Below are 20,616 nucleotides of genomic sequence, written 5' to 3' on the forward strand. Positions count from 1 at the left end.
CAATAAATGTTCTGCTACACAGAGTCTCACTGAGCATTGAGGAAAAGATCTAAATGAAGGATCCCAGCAATACACTGAGCTGAGCCATGAGGGACCTTATAAGTGAGAGACACCAAATGTAGGAATCCATTTGGTGCTTTATGGGAAGGTAAGGAATGGTGAAAGGCCGCAAGTGAGGAACAGGATGAGCCGCTGGACCAAGGACAAGCCTACCCACACTGGTTACAAGTGGCAGGTGTGTGACAGACAGTTCTTCCAGCAGATGTGAAAATCCGCCTTGAAAAGAAAAGACGAGGTGATCCTGAACCGGCATTAGTGGGTCGCATCTGAGTGTTTCTTAAAATAGTTGACAGCTGAGAAAGAGACTAAGGTCAAGACACACTCTGTAAATTGACCAAGATGGATTCTAAGAACAGATTAGTTTGATCTTTCTTCATTAAGTGATGAAAACCATGTCGGGAGCCTTAAAACACAAATGGACTGGTCTAATAAAAGTGACACAATAAAATGAAATTAAATATGTACTGTGACTCTTGTGCCTACATTTTCTTGGGATGGTGTTCAGATCTTCTTCAGTACCAAGGGAGAGATGGCTGGTGGTCTGACCATGGCAGTGACCAGCAGGGGGCAGAGTCCGCAGATGTAGGTGAAAGTTTGAGAGCCATACATTACTTCAGGAGCCAGATGCTTCTCCTGGAGACTCTTTCCAGGGCTTTAAAATATGCATGGAGAAAAAAGTTTTGAAAAGGGTCAGTGAAAATAGCTGACAAGGGAACTTGTTTCTTGGCAAGGAAGTTGTGGAGAAAATTTATATTTCTAGTTGGAAAAAAAATCATGCCATAATGTGTTTAAGTGCAATTTTTAAAGTTAATTTTCTGAGAAGACAATGTTCCCTTAATGTAAGACATTCTATATCAGACAGGATGTAAACACGGCTGGGAACTGACAGGGTTAGAAATCTGAATAAGATACGGCAATGCCTGGTAATGAGAGGCAGGGTGAGTGTGGCATAACGAAGAAGCAAGTTGCCAAGGAAACAAGCCGCTAAGTGGAACGTGGCCATATCAAGCACACCTACCACGTAAAGAGAAGGGAAGGAGACACACTGGGTGGCCAAGAGTTCTCAGGAGGGACCGTTAGGGTGGTTCCACATGAACTATCTGGCACTAGAAAGAAAGCCAAAGGCTGTCAAAAGCCACCAGAGGGAGGAATAAAATTCAAAGCTTACTGGGTATTTTGAACTTGGCCTTATTCATTTGTCATTCATTTGTTGGTTCATTCCAACGAACACTGATCAAGTGCTTTCTGAACACCAGGCACTGTGCTAGGTAGTGAGGCTACAGAGAGCGATGAGACATAGTCCCAGGTCACAAGCAGCCTGCTGTCCCTAACTGCTCTCTGGGGGAGCAGGACCTAAACACTGTCCTCATGTCCCGCTCTTGGGAATCAAGCTTCTCTCTGCCTTGTAGCTCTGGTCCTAATCTAGGGTGTCTGCCAAGTCTCCTTCCTGACCAGGTAGCATCCTTGCCACCCTGCCTAGGATTCCAGCTCCTTCTGAACTGACCTTCTTGGCTTCCAACCCATCCCCATGGCAGGTCCTTACACCTCCTGGCAGCCTTCGCTGCCCAGATATCCGTGCGTTCGCTCTGAACTCCTCCCACCGCCTCCTGCTGAGCTTTCTCAGAACTTGCCTGGAGTGTCCAACTCCTTTCACCACGCTGGTCCCCCCAGCTCAGTGCATCTTCTCCATGGGTTCTTGAATGCAGTCCTAGCCTTCACTTGGCATGCCTGTTCTTGGCTCTGGCTTTTACATGTGACACTCAATAGGGATGGTACAGTGACTCACAGTAAATGCTCACATTCTAAGCTCTTCCCCAGCCCCATTCCTCTATATATCAGTGAACAAAACTTCCAGCTTCCTCCAGTGGGACCCAGCAACACTTCCTCCTTCTCTGTGGCCCCTGTTAAACATCTTGTTCAGTTCTCAGTTATTTTCTCCTTTTCTTGTCACCCTCCCCTTAAAAGTACCCTTCTGTAATTACAGTGATCTCACCAGGCTATTTTAAAATCTCCCATGGCCTTTATAATCTCTCTCATTCTGAATCTTCTTTTTACTACAAACCAGCTTTCCAGAGTAACTGACTTTTTGAGCCTGGCATTGATATTATCATCATATTATACTCATAGCACTCATAATGTTTTATTGTCCACAAACTTCATTCAGTTCAAAGCAGTAAAGTAAGCAGGGCAGGTATCATCATTTCCATTTCATAGATCAAGAAATGGAGGTTCAGAGAGGTTAAGTGACTTTCCCCAAGCCACACGTTGAGAAGTGATGAAAACCACCTTCTCATTCCAAATCTCAGGCTCCTTGCCCATGTCATGTGTCCTCTGGTGCATGAAGCATAACTTTTGGGGCTCTGAGTCTTTGCCCACACCCTTCCCATCTTAATCTAAGAATCTTTCCTTCTTAGTGTTAGACCATTGTCCTCCAAAGAATTTCAAGAAAAAGAAATACCAACTCATGCCTTCAATTTCCCCTCTTTCATTAGCTCCATGGCATAAAGGTAGATTCTAGGATCCTACAACTAAGATTCAGAAACCTTCATTTTTTCCTTCTTTGCCTACAAGAAAGAGGAGCAGGGGGGAGGAGGAGGAGGAGAAGGAAAAAACAACACAAAAACTACAACAAGAAAATCCTTTTTTCAGGAACTCCCTTGAAATCCCACCACTGCCAGCATAGTTCCACTCCTAAGAATCTTAGGAACTTTTTGACTCCTCTCCCTGTAACATTTTTATTATAAGCTCCCTGAGGGCTGTGTCTACATCTTCTTAACGTAAACCTCTCTCCCTCTCAGCAGACCTAGAGCCAGTAAATATTGATTGGAGGGGACGGGCCGTGCTCTTTTAGAAAAGAGAAAGCAAGCCGTCTTGTTACTAGAATTCCCCAGAGAAGAGAAGCCTTAAGAGCGAGTTGCATATAAGGTGTAAAGCAACTCAGAGTACTGTAAACCACTTAAGAAAAGAATGCAGGCCTTGGGAGGAGGGGGAGTGGAGAATAAAGAATTCCCAAATGTCTGCCTGCAGAGGGGTGAGCAGTCTCCTGGTGCGCGGATGGGAGGAGATGCCGTTGGAGTGGGTGGGGCGAGCGCTCACTCAGCCCCGCAGCCCAGTGAGGGCCGCACCTGCGCAGGATGAGGGTCGGTGACACGCCCGTCGGAATCTCGCTGGGTGATGAACAGGACAGGCACAAACACGGGGTTCGGGGGAGGTTCCAACACTGCTCTAGACACCTAATAATGATGCCGAAATCTCGGCCTCTGTGTACCGGTGCCTAAGCGCATCTTGGAGACAGAGTTTTGGGTGAAGTAGAAAAGAATAGCTTTACTGCTTTGCCAGGCAAAGGGGGACATCACAGGCTCAGGCCTCAAAAACCATGTGTCCCAACCTGGGAGGATTTGGTGAGGAGTTTTATAGCAATGATTTAGGGGCAGAGTTGCTGATAAGGATCAGGGTGTGTGCAGGGCCTGCACTCCTTTAATCTGGCCTCCGGTGGTCTCCCGATGAGCTTCTCTGGTTCCTTTGATCTGGCCTCAGGTGGTCTCCTCCCTTGTCTCTGCATCCCCTCCCTTCCCTGATTAGCAACTGTTCAAACCTGCCCTTTGGAAGGTCATGGAGGCTGGAGTCTATTCCCTACAAACAAGAAACAGGGGACACAGAAAGGCTTCCATGTCCAGGAGCCCCAATGGGTCCTGCTCTGCTTCAATAAGGGCCTAATAAATGTTATATTAATGATCTATTGTGCACATTTATAGAAATCATTAAAGAAAATGCCAAAGGTTCTGTGTTCTTGTGGAGACTACATCCTAGTCTAAGGCAAATACTGTTAATACTTCCTTACCCCAACAGCTTGTTTTGGAAAACTCCGTTGGCCCATAGAGCCACAATGGCCAGTCCCCAGTGAACCTCCACTGGCTGATGGCCCTGGCTGAGCCAACCTCTGCTTTTGCTGCGCTGTTCCTTTTCCTAGAATATACTTCCTTCTCTCCTCTGCCAGGTGTGACTGTCTTCATCAATAGGATTTTAAATCCTTTTCTTTCAGCGAGCCTTTCCAAATTCAGACGCTTTCCTTTAAATCCCCTCAGCCACGGTACATTAATTTCAATTCACCAAGCCCATCGTGAAGGTCTGCCCTGTGTAAATCATTGTGCTGGTGTTGTTTGGGGCACAAGCTGTTAAGAAACTGTCCCTGCCCTCAAGGAACTTTCAATCATAATGCAGTTGCAAATATTTTGTATAACAAATATAACATAGTTATTTTATCGTGTTAGATTATTGTATAGGCTGAGTTAAAATGTGGGCAAATATATTTCACAACTGGCCATTTAGATTTTTACAAACTCCCCTGACACGCTATGGATAGCTCCTGAGATAAATGCCGTCCTGACCCCTGAACACAAATAATGGTTTGCTGTAGTGTTGATTTTCATTCGTGAATTATTTCTCTCTTCTTCCTCCATCACCATAATCTTCTTTGTCTTCTCTTCCCAAGATGAATTCATTGAGCACTTCTTTGTGTTACTCACTGTACTGTTGAGGGACAGTGGCAGCCAAAACTGAGGGGTTTGGTTTGTATTCTATAAACAGTAGGTGTTTAATAAATGATAGATCCACTGCCTTTATTTCCTTTTAACTTGTCCGCAGATATTCTCCAAAAAGAAGGAAAGGGAGTGGGTTTGACACAAAGAAATCTAATGAATCTATTGGTGCCTTCAGGGGGGTTCGATAGTAGGTAAGTGAGAAAGAAGGCAAAAAAAGAGTAAAAGCAGGTGTAGGGGAGGGCCACAAGAAGAGGATGAATCTGACCTTCCATATCATCTCAGTTAATCCTTTCGCCTCTTCCCTGCCAAGGAAGTATTAGTAATTGTTCCCACCTTACCAGTAGGGAAACAGGCTCAGGAATGTCAAGCATCTAGATCACCTGGTTCAAATCCAGCTTTGTGATTTTAAAGGCAGTGACAGGCCGACACTCTTTCCCCCACAAGATGCTGTCTCCTCTCCAGTGGGCAGGCAAAGGGGAGAGAAAACACTGAGAGAAGAGGGTCCCAGGTGTAGCTGGTAGATGCTGCCATTGGGACCTGCTGGATCTACAGGCGTCACTTGAGAGCCAGGCTCTGCTCATCCCCCGTATTTCTCCTTGTGCCCCTGCTGACTGCTCACATGTGCCAGGACCCAGGGCCACCATGCCCACTGAGCCCTCCCCAGGCCCGTGCTAATCCCTCACCCTGTGCCTGCTCTCACTCCGCCCTTCCGGTCTTGGCTTCCATGCTCCTCCAGCTGCCAAAGGAGCTGGCATTACCAAGCCTGGTGAGCTTTGCCACAGAAGGAGAACAGTCAAGACTTCGGCAGTCTCTGGGCAGCACACTGTTTATTATTTCATCATGACACTATTAGCAGTAATCTTAGCTAGCCCATGCTGACCACACAGTAGGGGCTTTGTAACCCTCACAGCATCCTTGTGCATTAGGAAGATACTATTATTCTCATCTTATAAATGAAGACGCTGACGCTTAGTAAGATCAATTAAACTGCATGATAAAAAGGAGCTCAACTTCATTAGCACCCAAGAAAATGCAAATTAAACCTCCGATAAGATAACTTGGAAAAGAATCAAATTAGCAAAGTTAGTACGTTGGACAATATCTCATGTTGGTGAGAATCTGGAGCAACAGAAACTCTTCCACTCTGTTATGGAGGGCATACGTTTCCACTTTGGACAAGAATTTGCCAGTATCTAACTAAGGGGAGAATGCGCCCACCTTTGGACCCGTCAGTTCCACTCCCCTTCACTCAAGGCATATACGTTAGGGAAGCACTCAGTGAGCACAAGGAAATAGGTACAAAAACGCTTATAGCAGTGTTGTTTATGATAATGGAAACGACCTAAATGTCCATCAACAGGAACATGGGTAAATAGATTACGGTGTGGTCATACAAGGAAATACTGTATAGCAATAAAATGGATAACTAGAGCTAGACCTAGCAAAACAAATAACTCCCAAACATGTTGACTGCAAAAAAGCAGAAACCAAAGAATACGTACCAACAAACAAAGAAAAAACCAACACATACTATATAATGCTTTTATGAGATTTAACCACTACAAAACAATGCTTAGAGATATGTACACATATAGCAAATATATAAAAGATGTATTGTACATGGGAATAAAACACCAGATTCCAGACACTGGTTACCTTGGGGGAGGAAAGGGAAATGAATAGAGAAGCACACAGGGCTCTTCAGCTGTACTGGTAAAGTTTTCTATCTTAAACAGGATAATAGGTATATAAGTGTGATTATGTTAATTTTTTTGCTTTTGGTATGTTTTGATAAATTCATAATGTATTTTAATTTTAAGAATTGTTTAAGGCCTCACAACTAGGAAATAGAAGTTTAGATCCCACACTTTTTTGCTTCCCAGTACATCATACTGCCCATCAGAGGAAGGAGTGAATATTTAAAAAAAAAAAAAAAAAAAGCTACTAATTCCATCTAGTCTTTGGACAGACCTTGAGAATGCAATTGTTTAGTGACAAAGGGACCCTTACTTTGTATACCAGAGGCAATCCTGAAAAACAAGGTATTAAATATCAATAGCTTGAAATCATGTTTTTCCATTGCCTTATGTCATTTATTTAGAACTATGTTTCTACAAACATTTTCATGACAAAGCCTAAGGAAAGCAACAAAGGGATCCCCACATTCATTTCAAATGATTTTGTTCATGTAGAGTCCTAAGGCTATTTCATTCTCCCAAAGAGATCCATCAAATACCAGATAATGAGTCAGTAGTCTTCATTTAAAGCCCCTTTACACTAAAATACTCCACAAAATTTATCCTTATTTTGTTGAAAGTTCTCACTTAGTTCATCAGTATCAATTCAGGAACTTAGCAGGAACTCCTCCATGTCCTCTGATACTTATCCATTGAATGCCCATCAGTTGGTGCTCTGGTAGATGCTGGGGAAATAACAGTGGACCAGACAGCCCTGCCCTGAACGAGCTTTCAGTTTCCTGGGGGAGGCCAACAAGTAAAGCAGGTAGATATAGTACAGTTGGGTGTGGTGCTGTGATGGGGTACGTGGTGGCCTTGATATGGAGGAACAGAAAGTGGGACTTAACCCTATGGTGTTGGGTCTGGGGAAGCCTCTGAGTGAGGGTGATATTTAAGCTGAATTCTAAAGGATGAGTGAAAATTGGCTTCTAGATAAAAAAGTAATTTCATTCTTTCTTTTCAGAGGATTCAGTCATCTTATTGTCGAATTTTTTCATCAACCAAAGTGGAGGAGAAAAGTCGTATTTTAAGGTATCTCTTACCTGAGAAAAAAGACCTGTGATTCTTCCGTAGATGTATTTCATCATCCTTTTTACTGTGTGTTCAAAACGAATCACAACTGAGTAAACTAGATTCCTACCATCCTTTGTCAAAAGTGTGACTACACCCCAGATCTAAGTGAGTAAGTCGGGGCAGATGTGTCTGCAGTGAGAACATAATTGCCCTGATTTTACTGCATGTTTTAAAAATCCCTCTTGGCCTAGTTACCCAGGAGAAGGAATATAAACTCAGCTTCTCTGCACACCCAGAAGGTTCAGAGCACAGACCAGGAAGCACAGGGGCCGGAAGGTATCACTGCAGCATCTTTCAGCCACGTTGACTCAAAACAAAGCCATAGAGGCTAGTGAAATTGCAAAACTGGCAAAACATGTAGATTTCATGAAGTCAGTGGAAATGATGTTAGAGAAATGTTGAAATCACAGGAAAGCCATGGTGAAATAGGTACCTGGCAGAGCAGGACCAGAAAACAACTGGAAAAAAAACCCCCAAAAAACCCAGAAAAAGAAAATTGACAAGGATGATGATAATATGTGTTTCAAAAAGAAAGATTTGAATGTCAAAAGACTAAGAGAAAACTGATGAAGCACTCAAATGTTTTTTAAATGACCATATCTATATTATTCTAAAACTATGTGAAATAAGCTATCAAATAATTTTCCTGAAAAATTATACCCAAAGCAACATGATTCATTTTTCATTCCAAGTTCTAGAATATGGTTGCCTTTACAATACATAGATTCATTTCTTCCAGATAAAGTCCTAATCGGTTTATCAATTTTGACTATAAACTTGCACTCTCAGTTTTAAGTAGTGCCAACCTTCCTCAATAACAGCCTCCCTCTGTGTTACCAGCCTCTTGCTCATACTTGATTCTCTAGGCCTCTGTGCAATGTTTCCTGACGCCTCAGACAATAAACCTCCAGCTAGCCCAAGGCCTGCTTCAACCTGGAAGGCTCATCCAAGTGTTCTGCGTCAAGAGGTCTTTTATCAGCCTGCCCTTTGGCTGAACTGTCCTTGAGTCTGAGGTCACTTTGAAGTCTTTGACCTTGACCATGGACTCTTTAAACACTAAGGAAGAAAGAGATATGCTAATTCCATATGCTGTCAGGGAGGAAAACTTTCTCTGCCCACTATCCCTTACTGACAGCACCGGGTTCAGGAGGGGGCCTGTTTCCTGGTCCCATGTGTGGACTCTTCTGTTGTCCCTCTGGATTTCAGTGTGATGACTTCTCCCTTATAGGGTTCACGCTCCACGGGGGTAGGCGTGCAAGTCTGAAATAGAACATTTCATTTTTCTCTTGTGGCTTATTGACTTCTTGAATTCAAAGCTAAGTTCTGCTCCCTAAGTGAATTGTGAGACCAAAAATGAGCCTTGTGAATTTATCATGTGCCTCCCATGCCCTGCCCTTTCACAGAAATTCCCGGCGACCTCGGGTACCGGCATTGCCCCACTCTTTCACTGGGGTTGATCTGCATCAGACAAAGGCCCAGGGAACACTTCCTAACAATCATTCCTTCCAGTGCAACTTTCACTGGGGCCTCTGCCATATCCTCACACATTCTGTTCTATAACCACCTTACAGGCTTTTCCAACATTCTACCTTTCCTTGTAGTTTCAATTCTAGGTGTCTATATTCCCAGAGTGCTTTGTTGTACGTCTCCTAAGACTTTCAGCTTTTTGTTTCAGATTCTAGCAATCTGTGTGTGTGTTTCCTCATTTTCCTGATAGTCCCCGCTTGTAACAAGCCTTCTACAGAATCTCCCATCTGGAACTATACCTCTTTGGTGGCCAACTGTGTAGCAGAACCCTGGATTCAGCTAGAGTTAATTCAGTGCTTGAGCAGACTTTTGAAATCAGGACTTTCTAAACAAAGGGATTCATAAGAAGTAAGTAAATCCTACTGTTTGTCAATGTGGACACAAATTCACTGGCAAGTCAAGTAATTGTAAACCACAGTGGTTAAGGGCCTGGGCATGTTACTTAAAACTGTGCTTCAGCTATAAACTGGGGATCGTAATAGCTCCTAATTTATAGGGGGGTTGTGAGGATTAAATATATGTAAAGCATTTAGAATAATGCCTAGCATATAAAAGCTCTTAAAAAATAAATATGTGTGTGTGTACGTTTGTGTACATCTGTCTTATTTTGACCACCAAAACTAATATATTGTAGTGATCAACCGTGTGGGCTTTGGAGAAAGGTAGGTCTAAGTTTGAATTCTAGCTTTGCCATTTACTGGCTGTAGGAAACTGGCAAGTTAATAAGCTCCTCTGAGCCTACTCACTCACTTATGAAATGCAAGGAATAAAACCTACCTCACAGGCACATGAGATTTCCCAGATACAAAGCATTTCCTTCGTTCATTCAGTAGATATTTACTGAGCACACACAAGCCCCAGGTATTTTGCCAGGCACAGAGGATAAAGCAGAGAACAAGACAGAGACCGTGTCCCTACAGTGGAATTTGAAGCACACTGATCACTTAGTGACTAGGAAGACCCCTGCCCTCTGTGCACAAGTCCAAGCCTCTGTCCACTTTCTGTGTCTGGTTGGATGCTTTGCTGGACTTGCATCTTGGCTCGCTATCGACTCAGTCCTTTCCTTCGCCCTGGATCCTGCCATCACCTTGAACATCGACACGGGGTAATGAAGCACCAACTTCCCTTGGCTGCCACCCAGCCCCTGGACATTGTAGTTACCTGGAGCCAATCCACACCTGAAACTTTAAATTAATTTAATACCCCACTCTCTGACCACATCCCCCGTTTCAGGTCTTAGTCTCCATGTTTTTTCTTCTCCTGGTTTATTTTTCAAGCCCAACTATATGTATGTACTTAAACCTAATGTGACCATATAATTTATCATCCAAACTGGGACACTTCTGAGAGTGTAAAGGGTACTAAACGTAATTAACAGGTAAAATTCAGGACCATCCAAGCAAACCAGGATTTGTTTCCACTTTCCTTCAACCCTTCTCTTGCAGACAACGTAAAGAGTCTTGCTTTTCTCTTTTCCTGTTGGTATTTGCACTCGGCAAAACCCGTGGCATATTTCAGTTCAAGCATCAGCCTCTTCTGCAGCCCCTGGAGAAAGTGACACCAGTGGGCAGATATTTGTGCCACCTGCCTTTGTGCTGCATGTCCCTCATCAGCACCCCCATCTCCCTGTTCCAACAGTTCCTTCGAAACCTTTCTGTTTGTGGCTTTCATCTGTACTTGTTTGTCTCTCCTGGACTCCTTCCTGGGGACTGATGACCAATACCAGTGATTTAAGCGGGACCGTCAAGCCCGGGCACCCCCCTCCTCATTCAGGGGGTGGGCTTGCTCCACAAGCCGGCAGGTCCCTCGGAGGATCCCTTCCCTGAACCCAGCTGCAGGCTCAGGGGTGACTCAAACCAGGTGAAACGGCATCCTTCCAAGCATCCTTCTGCCAGGGCCATGCCTTCAACCATCATGGCATGCCCACCCTCTTTTTTTTAACCTAAATATCTCCAATGGATCTTCGGTAACTCAGCCCAGGCAATCATTAGCCCAGGGAGCTTTAGACCTCTCTGCCCCATCCAGTATCGTGCTTACCATTTTCTGTAATTATCTGTCTATCTCCTCCAGCAGACTCAGGGTTGGTCTATTGCTCTGTTTCTCCAAAACAAGTACTCAGTAAATACTTGATAAATTCCTATGAAGGGTGGAAGGATGCTGGTGGGAAGGAGATCCCTAGTTGAGCTCCTCTCCTCTTTGTGTCAGTTATCCTGGCCAGAGCTGACTCAGTTTCCCTCATCCTCTTTTGTTCTGCTTCAGCACTGATCTGCTCCCCAGGTTGCACCTGCCCTTTGCACTTGTCTAAGAATCCCTTTCCGGCTGCTCAGTCACTGTACTAGCAATGCCACGAGGCCCCTCTTAGCCTGGCTGGTCACTCTGGTCACACTGACCGTCAAATGTCTCTGACCTGACTGGCCAGGTCTCACGTGCAAACAGCCTTCCTCTTCATCTGCTGCTGAGGCTCGGGACGGGCAGGGACCGATTTCCCGCCAGGATGGCTGTGGGCTGTTAACCACTCCTGCCCACACCGCCACCTCAGACACAGACTGACCCTCTCTGGGGAGGCTTTTGCTGCCCCACACTTCACAGTCTTCCCCTTTATAGACAAGTTGACAGGAATCAAAGACAATTTAAGTTCTGGTCTCAAGCCTTGCAGTACTTTCAACCTTCTAATCTTTTCTTATCCTTAAATGTGGTTACATAAGCTCTTTAATGCTAGACCCAGGTCTTGTCCATCTTTGTACTGTCTATTGCCCCTGGCACTGTACTCTATATACATTTTAGAACCTCAGTAGATGTTCACGGTGACGAAATAGAAAGGTGATGGCACTCGTTCTGCAGAATGTTAAGCCTTCCCTGCATTATTCCAGAGTTCGGCTGCACATGTTTTCTAAGCAGACTTACCCTGCAGCTCTCAGGAAAAGTAGTCACGTGGCTTCTCTCTAGTGGCAAATGGCAAACTCCATCTCCAGTGTGACGTGCCCAGCCCTGACACGGGCATCAGCATCTGGTGCAACCAGTGTATAATGCTCAGAGCTTATCCTAGTGGTTGGGTCCAAAGTGGGCTTCTTTCCCAGGTATCCAGGATGAGTACAGTGATGACAGGGACACCATCCTGAGTTTCCCAACTACATGCATACCTATTTCTTTTTTTTTTTACTTATTTATTTATTTTTGGCTACGTTGGGTCTTCATTGCTGTATGCGGGCTTTCTCTAGTTGCGGCGAGCGGGGGCTGCTCTTCGTTTTGGTGCGCGGGCTTCTCATTGCAGTGGCTTCTCTTGTTGAGGAACACGGGCTCTAGGCGCGCGGGCTTTATAGTTGTGGCATGCAGGCTCAGTAGTTGTGGCTCGTGGGCTCTAGAGCACAGGCTCAGCAGTTGTGGTGCACGGGCTTAGTTGCTCCACGACATGTGGGATCTTCCCAGACCAGGGCTCGAACCCGTGTCCCCTGCATTGGCAGGCGGATTCCTAACCACTGCGCCACCAGGGAAGTCCCTGCATACCCACTTCTTAGAGGACATTAATGCAGCATAAAGCTCACAGGAAGACCAGGATGAAGTATCAGAGGGTTCTGGGTTGAACAAAGTAAGCAGGTCTCTTATCTTCTCCGTGTTCTCCTACTTTTCTTCTGATCTCACTGGTCAGCTTTCTCAGGCTCCTTGGCTGGCTCCTCCCCTCCACCTCTCCTCAGCCTCTGAAGGTTGGCAGCCCCAGAGCTCTTTCTCAAGTCCCCTTTCTTCTCTGTCTACAGTCTCTCTGGTGGCCTCAGACTTGTGTTTTTAAATAAATGTAGATGCCAGGATTCCTAAATTTTATGTCCAGCCCCAATGCCTCCCAATTTCCGGACTCCTTTATCCAAGTGGCTAACTGACCTCTTCACAGGGAGGTGTAATTAGCATCTCAAACAGAACTAGAACTTAAGCACCCACAAACTATAGTTGAAAGAGAAGTAGGATTAAAGCTCTTTGAGCCCAGGGACTGCTGTCTTAGTTACACCTATATCCCCAGCACCTGGAATATGGAATTGTATCTGGTGCTTAACAAACATTTGTTAAATGAAAGATTTCTTGACTGTAGGACTTTTAGAACTTTTTAGATGATATTGGGCAATAGAATCTCCTGAGGGTAGCATTATCTAAAATCACTTGAAAGCTTTCTTAAGGAGCACCTAAAAGAGACTAGGATCCTGAGCGCACACCTTTGGAAGACTGATCTGGGTGGGGACATCTTTTTCCCCCAGTACAGGCTGGCCAAAATTAGACGAGCACACCCCGCCAGCAGTTCTTCCCATCTTGGTGGGTTCACAATCAAATAGAAAGGTTTGAGGGTAAAACACTGTGAGAGGCTATCCTAAGTAAAACAGGAAACATGGATGGCACCTCACCCAGCAGGGTGCTGGTGGTTTACTTAGGTAGATGGGAGCTCAATTTGAGTTCATAGTACTTAATGATGATTGTCACTGTGATGAGTTTATAGACAAAAATGAGAATTATATCGCGATATGAAGTGCTATGAATAAATATTAATTGCAATCACTATACCCGCATGATTGCAGAAATGTTTTTGGTTAGCTGATCAGGGAAAAGAGGAAGCTTAAAATTGATAGAAAATTTACCTGTATTGTCTGCAGAGAGTAAAATGCTAGGATGCTAGATTTCTCTGAGATTTTTAAGACCATAGACAAGAATCCTGAACCCCAAGAAGTTACTAATACGATGTTGATCATGGAGGCTAAGATACTAAAATAGCGATAAAGACAACAGAACTTCCAAATACCAAACAGCAGACACTGACCTAACACCAAACGGTCCAAATGAGCAGCGACTCCCTGAGAATGAAATCCATTCCTGGCTGGTGAATTTAGAGGTAGGTATTCAGTACCTGGTGAACTTCAAGGTTCTTAGAGGTCCTCACAGGACTGAGCTCTCCAGGGGACTATGAATCACTAGATTCAACAGAGGTGATCTATAACATGGACATTTGCACTTTGATAATGTTTTACTATCCACCAAATGTTTCCATTTAATCCTCAAAATACCCTGTGAGCTATTTCTCAAGAACAATGTGAGCACATAATTGGTCATCAATAAGTATTTACTGGATGAACATTGAATGGTTAGATAAAACATGAAAAGAGAGTACTTACAAAGTCCCTGTATACAGTGATGTACTGGTAAATGTTGACAACCCACCTTCCCCTTTTCTCATCACTCCTAAAGCCCTGATTTATAGCACTTGCCTATTTCTGTTGTGTAAATGCTCTCACCATGGCTGATTTCAAGCTACTGACACCACTGAAGGAGGAGTTGGGAAGGGATACATAGAAGTGTCTCTCATAAGCCAAAATGAGCTGGCTCCAACATATGTATCGCCTTTTGCAATTACTAGCAATCAATCCGAGGAAATCAGAATTACATGGCAGCTGATGATATGAAATTATTTTCTCTGAGCTACCACATTGAGAAAGACATTGACAAACTGTTATTTCGGAAATGGAGAACACCCGTTTCAAGGACTAGATCAGCCATCCATTTAATTTTATCTTATCTAAAAGGCAAATTATGCTTATGGTTGCAAAGGCACAAGCCAGTTTAAAAGCTTTGGCAGCAGTATTCTGAAACCATGCATTACTCCATGAAGTTATCCCTGCTTCTCTAGAAAATGCAATGTGACCCTAATTTTCCAAAATAGATTGGGTTGCTTATTACTGAAAAAAGAGAAAAAGGGATGACTTGAAGAATGTCTGTGCTTCCAAATTTTGGTAAAAATTATAATACCCTAAACAAACAAAAATTCTAGGAATAATAAACCATTTGAGTTTAAAAAGTTTTTGTTTTTGTTTTTTTTGGTAAAGAATGAGTAGTATGTAAGTTGATTTTCTTCTTTCAAAATGTACTTGAACACCCAAGTTGCTGTTACCGTGGCCCTCCATGTGCACAGCTGGTTGAGTACATGGATAGAGAGGGCCAACAGTATAAGGGACTTGAGCAGCTGTGGGTTTTGGTATCTACAGATACTGAGCACCAAACCCTATGGATACCAAGGGGCCATGTCCTTTTTTTCCTTCCTCTTTTATTTTTCTTTCCTGAATCCCCCAACCCTCTTCCTTAAGTGACTTTTTATATTGAATTGAAATACGTATTTTATTATGTAATATTTATCAAATAAATTTTGAGGTTTCATCTTCTGATTTAAATTTTTTCCCTTAAGGATCCCCTGTTTAAATATTAAAATAAAGTAAACAATTCCCTGAAGCTGTCAAATTGCATTACAATGTCATTTCTGTCCTTTGAAATTCCTCACAATATCCGTTAACAGTGATAGCTGCACAGCATGATGCCAAGTTTCACTAAGTAATAAAATCGTGGATAAGAATCAAGTTCACAGACAACCCCACTGTTTGGGACGAGGCAAGAGGCAATCTTCTGTGTAAATTTATTTCAAGTCCTTTCTATGACCTCTGAAACTATAGTCTTTGCTCCTTCCATTTGCAATTTGTTTATTTATCAAACGCCTACTACATAGGAAGTACTGGGAATAAGGAAGTAAGTTCCTCAAAGAACTAAAATTCTAGCCAGGAGACCAGCTGAGTTCTGGGACTGACAAACACTGGCGTGTCTCTACAATCTGTGCTTTGGAGTCCAGAGTGGCAAGTGATTAATTTTCTTGGGAAGGATAACAGAAGAGCAGGAGAAATGGTATGGGCCTTTCCTGCTTGCCTTCAAACTCTTCTCCTCACTTACAAAGAAATCTGAATATTTCAAATGAAAACCAAAGTAAGAGCTCTAATTACCTCATGTGAATTTAAAATCTAGGATTCCTAACAACTCTTTTTAACTTTAGCGTAATATTTTCCTTCTATGAAATTATCTTCGCCTAATGGAGAGAAAAAAGGTCTGAAACATCTCCACACAGTCCCCCAACCTCATTTGATTCATTTTATTTGATACTTTTTCCACATCAACACTTTTTAAAATAATGCATTCCCCATGATTTGAGTTTCACAATCATTTTCTTCTCTTTTCTTGCTCTACAGAGGTCTCATGTACAGCGGGAATCAGAAAGGTCTTATCACACACCCTGGCTCTTACGTTTACTTACCGCTCAGCCCAGGTAAAGTTACTTAATCTTGCTGAGAGTCAGTTTCCTATTCTGTAAAATGGGGATGACAATATCTCCCACATGGCTTGTTGTGCAGGTTAGGTAAAATAATGAATATAAATTACACCAAATACAGTGCCTGGCAGATAGTAAGTGCTCAGAACAATATATTATAATGCAACTATTATTTATTGTTATTGTAAAAACAATAATGCACTAGAATACCTAAAAAGTTGGTATCAGAAGAAAATATTGAGAAACTAAAATAACTCACAAAATTGATAGTGAACTCCTAAAAAATGATGTTGGCATTAATTTTGCCAATAAAATACCCAACAACAATTTGAAAAGGAGAACTGATGAAGCCAGTCATTCGGTGATCTCGGCATATTTTCCCTACAAGAGGAAGACTTAGGCAAAGTCAGTCCTTTAAATACAGTCTGTCAGGGGTTCCCAGTTAGTCTAGTGTCCCTGCTGGTGGGCAACTGGTACTGACAGCCTGGAGCAGGCTGGTCCTGGATTCACTTCAAGTGTCACATGATTCATCACCCAGTTCTGTCGGTACTATCTCTCCTAAGTCAACGCTTATCTGTTCCTCCCTTGGATTACTACTACAAGTGTCATGAATAAACTAGCTGCCATCAAGGCCTCTCATTTAGATTTTTTCCCCAAACCTAGTTCAGAATAATTTATCTCCCATTAACTCATTTAACTCAATCTTTATGGTTTACGTTATATGGTTTATTGCTTAAGCATACAGCTTTTGTAGTCAGATAACCGGAGTTGATGTTTTGGTCCTGCCATATACTAGCTATGTGACATGACCAAGTTGTTTAATTTCCTGAAGCTTCAGTTTCCTAATACTTAAAGTGGGGAAAATAATACTCCCTCGCTCACAGGGTTGTTACAGTGACAGAGCCCCTAGCATTGTGCCTTGCCTTCAGTAAAAGCTCAGTAAATGTTAGTATTGCTGTTATTTACCATGTGATGTTTAGAAATACATGGAAACCTTATAGCCTCTACCTACCTGTCACCTGTCAGTGTCAATATTTACAAATTAACTCCCAGCAAAATAAATTGCAACCTTAAATATTTTGACTGAAATACAGTATATAAAGAATTGTGGCATCCTGAGAATTTAAAGCATTCTAGAGCACTTGTTTACTTAATCAAAGCTTTAGGAAGTGGTTAAAAAGGATGAATCTTATCTAACAAACTCTGAGAATCCACAAGCAAAAAATTTTCACAAGATATTAGAGGAGAAATCAGAGACTACAAGACCCAAACGAAATGAATCGGAAAACAGCCAGAGAACTTTGGAAAAAGAGAAGTATATTTTAAAATGGAAAGAAGACACAGAAGCCTTAGAACTAACCCAAGGGTTACAAATTCTAATGGCTACACAGCCGGTTTGGGAACATTAATGAGTGAAGCCTGTAGGTGAAAATCAGAAAGGCTGCCTCTGTAGGGCTTGGCCATCCAGCTCCGGCCTGTTCTTACCATGTGGGATTGAGGGCACACGGTGCCCCGCCTCTCTCCAAACCCAGCAATTTAGATGGTTTTAGTCTGAAAATTCTGATATATTACTGTATGTAGTGAAGTGAATTTTTAAAACTGTTTAAAACACTGCATGAGCTAAACAAACACTGGAAAATGCAAGACATATTAAAAGAACAAACACCTCTTTTTTAACAACTGGATTATAACAAAGACTTGGAGGCCTTTATTATAAATTCGGTCATCAAAGGCGGAAAGCAAAGAGACTGAACTGATGTTTATTGACCTCCTACTGGTGCCTTACGTTTTAAAATCTCATTTGACTCTTGCAATCTGTTGGGGAGAACACACTGTTGTCATTTTCCAGATGAGGAAACAGACCAAGGATGATAGAGAAACTTGCTCTTGGCCACACAGCTAGGAAAAGGGAAGCCAAGGTAGAATTCATATTTACCTTGACCTCAAACTCCGCCATTGCTCTGGTGGTCATTAGAATACACCTTGCAGACCTTCAACGACAGGGAGCTTGATGTTTCAAGGGACAGTAGTTGAGTTCGAACTCCATCCTTTTGTCCGTTTGAGGACATGCCTCCCACTGCTGTTCTCAGCCAATGACAGCACGCCACGTGGCTGGATGCAGGAGATGGCTCAAGGGCTGCTTGTAGGCCTTGCTCAACCTTTCTTGGTCTGTATAGTAGTCTAGGATGTTTCCACCACTTGCTTTTCTCCCTCTCTCCTTCACTGGGGCCAGGCTTGAACTGCAGGCTGAGGACTCTGCCAGCCTTTCCCGGGCTCCCACCCATTTTCTCTCCCAGGTGTTTAAAAAAGTCACACCTTTATCCATCTGGATGGCTGCTTCTCACAGGACCCTGACTAACAGCAATTGTCAAAAGGCCCACAGGGGCCCTACACTTGCCTGGGAAAACCTGACTTGGTCCCTTAGGAAACCTGATAGACACCAATCTTCAAAAGAAACTGCATCCATCCAATAATGACTTTTTTCTTTGACAGCTGTATTTGTTCATAAACTCTTCTAACACCCTGTGAATATGTTAACCAATTGTATGTGACAACGCCATCACCAGCATCCAGGAGCAAGTGACAATCCAGCCCGTGTTAACAGCCCACTTAGCCCCAACTCACCTGGTCCTGCTGCTTGATCCGTCTGTAAATATATTCAGCAAATGGTTTACGAGGAATAAACTTCCCGTCTCCTGCTGTGACATTGAAAACTCCAGCTTCATACACCACTTTGCCTCTTGAAATAGTCACCAGGGGCACCCCATGGCACACCATGCCCTCGAAGATGTTGAAGTTAACAGCCTGATGATGAGTTTTTGCCGAAATGGTCCTGACGTAAAAACAAAGATGTTCCCGATCATTACCAGCTCATTTGACAAATATGAAATATTAAAAGAATGACTTAGAAGAAAATTTAGCAACTCTATTAAGCCATAGCTTTATCACTGGAACAAGTGACTTTAAGAATAGAACATAGCATTAACATTTTATTGCAAAGTAATTACATTTTCTGAGAGAAAAACCCAGTAGATCACTCTTTACGGTGATTAATAAGGATGGAGCGAGTGGAAGAAGGGCATTGTCTCTCGTTTATAATTTTAAGTTATTTTTATGTATATGTTTAAAGAACAAAATATTAATTATAAAATATTTCAAACATAGATTAGTATGATGAACACACTGACTCAATACCCACTCCACACAATTTTAACTTTTGCAGACACAGTGGAGGTTTCCTCAATACCTCCCTGTCCCTCAAATTCCATCCCTGTCCCTCCCTTCCCAGAGGCAATCGTTAATTGGTAGTTATCGTATATGGTCTTTATTGTGTTGAGGTAGGTTCCCTCTATGCCCACTCTCTGGAGAGTTTTTTTTTTTTTATCATAAATAGGTATTGAATTTTGTCGAAAGCTTTTCCTGCATCTATTGAGATGATCATATGGTATTTATTCTTCAATTTGTTAATGTGGTGTATCACATTGACTGATTTGCGTATATTGAAGAATCCTTGCATCCTTGGGATAAATCCCACTTGATCATGGTGTATGATCCTTTTAATGTGTTGTTGGATTCTGTTTGCTAGTATTTTGTTGAGGATTTTTGCTTCTATATTCATCAGTGATACTGGTCAGTAATTTTCTTTTTTTGTAGTATCTTTGTCTGGTTTTGGTATCAGGGTGATGGTGGTCTTGTAGAATGAGTTTGGGAGTGTTCCTTCCTCTGCAATTTTTTGGAAGAGTTTGAGAAGGATGGGTGTTAGCTCTTCTCTAAATGTTTGATAGAATTCACCTGTGAAGTCATCTGGTCCTGGACTTTTGTTTGTTGGAAGATTTTTAATCACATTTTCAATTTTGTTACTTGTGATTGGTCTGTTCATACTTTCTATTTCTTCCTGGTTCAGTCTTGGAAGGTTATACCTTTCTAAGAATTTGTCCATTTCTTCCAGGTTGTCCATTTTATTGGAATAGAGTTGCTTGTAGTAGTCTCTTATGATGCTTATCCCACTACCGGGCATATACCCAGAGAAAACCATAATTCCAAAAGACACATGCGCCCCAATGTTCAATGCAGCACTATTTACAATAGTCAGGTTATGGAAGCAACCTAAATGCCCATTGACAGACGATAAAGAAGATGTGGTACATATATACAATGGAATATTACTCAGCCATAAAAAGGAACGAAATTGGGTCATTTGTAGAGACGTGGATGGACCTAGAGACTGTCATACAGAGTGAATGAAGTAAGTCAGAAAGAGAAAAACAAATATCATATATTAACGCATGTATGTGGAATCTAGAAAAATGGTACAGATGAACCGGTTTGCACGGCAGAAATAGAGACACAGATGCAGAGAACAAACGTATGGACACCAAGGGAAGAAAGCGGGGGTGGGAGGGGTGGTGGTGGTGGGATGAATTGGGAGATTGGGATTGACATATATACACTAATATGTATAAAATAGATAACTAATAAGAAACTGCTGTATAAAAAAGTAAATAAAACTTTAAAAAATTCAACATAGAAAAAATTATACCTTGAAAAGGAAAATTATATC

At 42.5% G+C, this 20,616-nt stretch overlaps 1 pseudogene across 1 annotated transcript in view; it reads right to left on the minus strand.

Moving 5' to 3' along the window:
* Positions 1-8,536: 8,536 nt before the first annotated feature.
* LOC309664497 (dihydropyrimidinase-like) overlaps positions 8,537-20,616 on the minus strand; it is a 78,366-nt pseudogene continuing 66,286 nt past the window's right edge. Inside the window, exons 7-8 of the transcript in view lie at positions 18,681-18,888; positions 8,537-8,671 (exon numbers count right to left, since the gene is read on the minus strand). The product of the transcript in view is annotated as a dihydropyrimidinase-like (transcript). The remainder of the gene's footprint in view (positions 8,672-18,680; positions 18,889-20,616) is intronic.

This window comes from Balaenoptera physalus (genome assembly GCF_965194825.1).
Source record: "Balaenoptera physalus genome assembly, chromosome: 7".
NCBI classification, from domain to species: Eukaryota; Metazoa; Chordata; class Mammalia; order Artiodactyla; family Balaenopteridae; genus Balaenoptera; species Balaenoptera physalus.